This window comes from Gossypium arboreum, chromosome 6 (assembly GCF_025698485.1).
Source record: "Gossypium arboreum isolate Shixiya-1 chromosome 6, ASM2569848v2, whole genome shotgun sequence".
Lineage (NCBI taxonomy): Eukaryota > Viridiplantae > Streptophyta > Magnoliopsida > Malvales > Malvaceae > Gossypium > Gossypium arboreum.
In genome coordinates, this window is record NC_069075.1 from 132,458,617 (window position 1) to 132,463,086 (window position 4,470).

Consider the following 4,470-nt stretch of genomic DNA (forward strand, 5'->3'; position numbering starts at 1 on the left):
GGGGTACTTTTCATCTAACAATACTTTAACCCCAACTTTAAATTTCGCTGTTTCATCCCTACGCTTATCGAGGTGTCGCTTTGATTCACCGTGTGCTTTTGGTTTCTCCTTGACATGTGTTTACCATTCGTCTAGTTCATTGATCTGAAGCCTTCGTTCGTCGTGAGTTGATCTGCTTTTGTGGCATGGATTAGAATGAGGCTCCATCACGTTCTTCCGAGGAAACTCATGCAAAAAAGTTTGAGTTGTAATATTATTTAAATTAACCGAATCATCTTGATTACTAGATATTTTGGCAGGATCACAAGCTTGGAGAGAAATCGTGTCATCACCTACACGAAGTATCAATTCACTTGTGCCAACATCTAAGATAGTTCTAGCAGTTGCTAGAAAGGGTCTTCCTAAAATTAAGGGCACGTCACTATCCTCTTCCATGTCTAGAACAACAAAATCAATTGGGAATATAAATTTATCAATTTTAACAAGCACATCTTCAATAATGCCCCTAGAAAATCTGATTCTTTTATTTGCCAGTTGAATGCTCATCCTAGTTTGTTTGGGTTTCCCAACATCTAGTTGTTTAAACATTTTATAGGGCATGACATTAATACTTGTCCCCAAATCAGCCAAAGCATTGTTAACATTTAAACTACCAATTAAACAAGGAATTGTAAAACTCCCTAGATCTTTCAACTTGTTGGGTAGCTTATTCTGTAGAATGGCTGAGTAAACTGTGTTCAACTCCACATGCAACGCTTCATCCAACTTCCACTTATTTGCTAAAAGCTCCTTTAAAAATTTAACTGCGTTCGGCATCTACGAAAGAGCTTTAATAAACGGTAAGTTAATATGTAATTTCTTTAATAATTTAAGAAATTTACCAAATTGTTCATCCGTGTGGTTTTTCCTTGTCGCACTGGGGTATGGTACACGAGGTTTATATTCTTTACTTACTGGTTTTTGTTCACTGTGGTCCACTTCATCCTTACCTTTACTTACCACAATTTCTTGCATCGGCTCTGGTTCAGGTTCAACTAACCCTTCTTCATCTTGACCAGTAATTGCATTAAGCTGTTCCTTTGGGTTAGTTTCAGTATTACTCGGTAAGCTACCTTGTAGTTGTTCGGAATCAACTTAGCAAGATGTCCTATTTGAGTTTCGAGTTCTTGAATCGACGCTTGTTAACTTTTAAGAGCTATCTCGGTATTTTGAAAACGAGTTTCTGACACCGAGATGAATTTTGTTAGCAACTCCTTAAGGTTCGGCTTCTTTTCCTGCTGGTAAGGTGGTTGTTGAAAACTTGGGGGATGTTGTGGCATTTGATTTCCTTGACCACCCCATGAGAAATTGCGATGGTTCCTCCAACCTGCACTATAAGTGTTACTGTATGGGTTATTTTGAGGACTAGAATTATTATGACCAATGTATTGAACTTGTTCCTCCTCGGTGTTAGGGTTGAATGTTGGATAATCTGTGTGTACTCCTCCTCCACTTGAATCACACCTCATTACTGGATGTACTTGAGTAGAACAATACAAACCATCAATCTTTTTATTTAAAAGTTCTACCTGGTTAGATAGTATAGTAACCGCGTCGAGGTTGAAAACACCTGTAGCTTTCGTTGGTTTCATTCTCATGACTTGCCACTGATAGTTATTCAGTGACATCTCTTTAATAAATTCATAAGCCTCTTCAGGTGTTTTGTTGTTTAAAGTTCCACCGGTGGCTGTGTCAATAAGTTACCTTGTTGAGGGGTTCACACCGTTGTAAAACGTCTGAACCTGCAGCCATAGAAGTAACCCATGGTGAGGGCACCTTCTCAATAAATCCTTGTATTTCTTCCATGCATCATAAAGAGTTTCTAAATCTATCTGCACAAAAGAAGAGATATCATTCCTTAGTTTAGCTGTTTTAGCCGACTAAAAACATTTTAGTAAACATTTTTCGGTCATTTGTTCCCAGGTAGTGATTGACCCTCGTGGTAACGAGTTTAACCACTGTTTAATTTTTTTCCTCAATGAGAATGGGAACAATCGAAGGCGAATGGCGTCGTTAGAAACACTGTTGATCCTAAAAGTGTCACAGAGTTCTAGAAAATTCACCAAATGAGTGTTTGAATCCTCGTCTTGCAAACTATCAAACTAAACAAATTGTTGTATCATTTGAATCGTGTTAGGTTTCAGTTCAAAGTTATTTGTAGTAATAGCAGGTCTAACTATACTCGATTCAGCTCCTGTTAAACTAGGTTTAGCATAATCATACATAGTACGAGGAACAGGATTTTGATTTACTAGGTCCGCAATAGCCACAGGAGGTAATTGATTATTTTGATTATTAGTCATCTCCTCGGTTGTGGTTTGAATATTGTCCTCTTGTCCTTCCTTTATGTATCGTAGGCTTCGCCTTATTTCTCTTCGATTTCTAAAAGCTGTGCTTTCGATCTCACTATCAAAAAGTAGAAGTCTCGACGGGTTTCTTCTAGTCATAAACTATAAAACCTGCCAGAAGTAAAAGAAAGAAAATTTAGTAATAAAAAAATAAAATTAAATTGCAATAAAAATAGAAAATGGCTAAAGTAATAAAAATTAAATATTCCTAATATCTTAGTCCCCGGTAACGGCGCCAAAAACTTGATGGTCGTGAAACTAACTAAAAATTTGACTTAAGACAAGCGCACCTATCGAACAGTAGTATAGTTATGGTGAGACTGAAAATATCGTATCCACGAGGACTAAAAGTACTAGTAATTACTATCTTTTTATTATCTAGCCTAAGAATTAAATGATGTTTTTAAAATAAACTGATTTTCTAATTTAACTAAGATTACGACAGAGATGAAAGTTGAAAAATACTTTAGAAAAAACTAATGGAGAAGACAATACCCAAGAAAGAATCCACCTAGACTTCACTTATTACATTTGACTTAAACGATTTATTCACTTGACTTATTCCATAGAAATCCCTGATTTATGTTATTATCCCTTTCGAGACTAAAAACAACTGACTCTAGGTTGATTAATTGAAATCTCTTTCTAATTAAAACCCCTATTGTTGCATTAACTCGATCTATGGATTCCCTTATTAGATTTGACTCTAATTTGGTAGATTTATGTCGTCCTATCTTTAGGATTGCATGCAACTCCGCTTAATTATGAATGATCTACTCTTAAACAGGGACTTTTGCTCCACTGAATAAGCACATCAAGAAACTGAATTAATATCTGGGAATATTAAAGCAAGGGTTAAAACTCACAATTAATAACAAGAACAAATATTTATCATATAAATCAAAGAGTAATAAGATTCGTCATATGTTTCATCTCCCTTAGGTATTTAGGGAGGTTAGTTCATAATAATAATGGAAAACATCTCAAAGTTTGGGAAACAACAAAACATAAAGAACCCAAAGAACTTCTAGGAAATTGGATGGAAATCTTCAGTCTTGATGTAAATCCTGGCTCCGAGATGATTCTGATGGCTTTTCTTGAGTACTTTCTACCTCCAACTCTCTGTTTCCTTTCTAATTCTCTTCTAGGGTGTTTATATAGAATTTAGAATGCTTCAAAACCCTCAAAAGTTCCCTTTTCCAAATAGAATTAGGCTTGGGTTCGGTAGAGACACAGCCGTGTGCCATGCCTGTGTGAAGGTGCTCAGGCCATATGCAATACTAAGTTTGTTCTTAGTCGACACGGCCATGTCACACAGGCTTGTAGTCTACTCGTGTGCCACACACGAGCGTGTGGATCATCCGTGTGGAAGTGCCTAGGCCGTGTGAAACACTAATTTAAGCCCAATTCATCCGTTTTTGGTCTGTTTCTCTCTCCTTTTGCTATCCTAAGCTCTTCTAAGTATAAAACATGAAATTAAAGGATTAGGAGCATCGAATTCACTAAAACCAAGGAGAAATCATTCATAAATATGCCAAGCTTGGGGTAAAAATATGTATAAATTACGGTTTATCAGCCGATGAGGCACTGAGTAACGTACTAGTGTGTTTGGGTTGGATCCACGCATCCATCGGAGTCCGAGTCCTGTTAATAGGGATATATGAATGAATTGATCAAATGATTGACATTGAATGATATTGAATAAGAAATGAAAATTAATATTGAAATTGAAATAAAGAAATTTATTGTGAAATGTTATTGAATAGCAATTGTGAGATTGAAACAGAGATATGATGATTGAAAGTGATATGGATAATGAGTTTTATGAAATTAATTATTTGTTGAATGATTATTATTATGTATGATTATGTATATAAATATTATAAATTTTTGCTTAATAAGTTTTCGGACTGTAGAAATACCACTGAGTGTATACTCAATGTACGGTTTGTTTCCGTGAGCAGGTCAGGTAAAGTCCGATTATTGAATCAACATCCAAAGCCGATCCCGAACTCAAACACATGGTGAAGTATTTTCTCTTTTGAGAATGGCATGTACCTAGGTTGTCTTTTGATGTCATTTT

The 4,470-nt window shown here is 35.9% G+C and overlaps 1 non-coding gene across 1 annotated transcript; it reads left to right on the forward strand.

Annotated features, from left to right (window-relative positions):
- The first annotated feature begins 1,797 nt into the window (after positions 1-1,797).
- Positions 1,798-1,904, forward strand: LOC128294871 (small nucleolar RNA R71). The gene has a single exon (XR_008285178.1). It is a non-coding gene; the product is annotated as a small nucleolar RNA R71 (small nucleolar RNA).
- Positions 1,905-4,470: the final 2,566 nt, after the last annotated feature.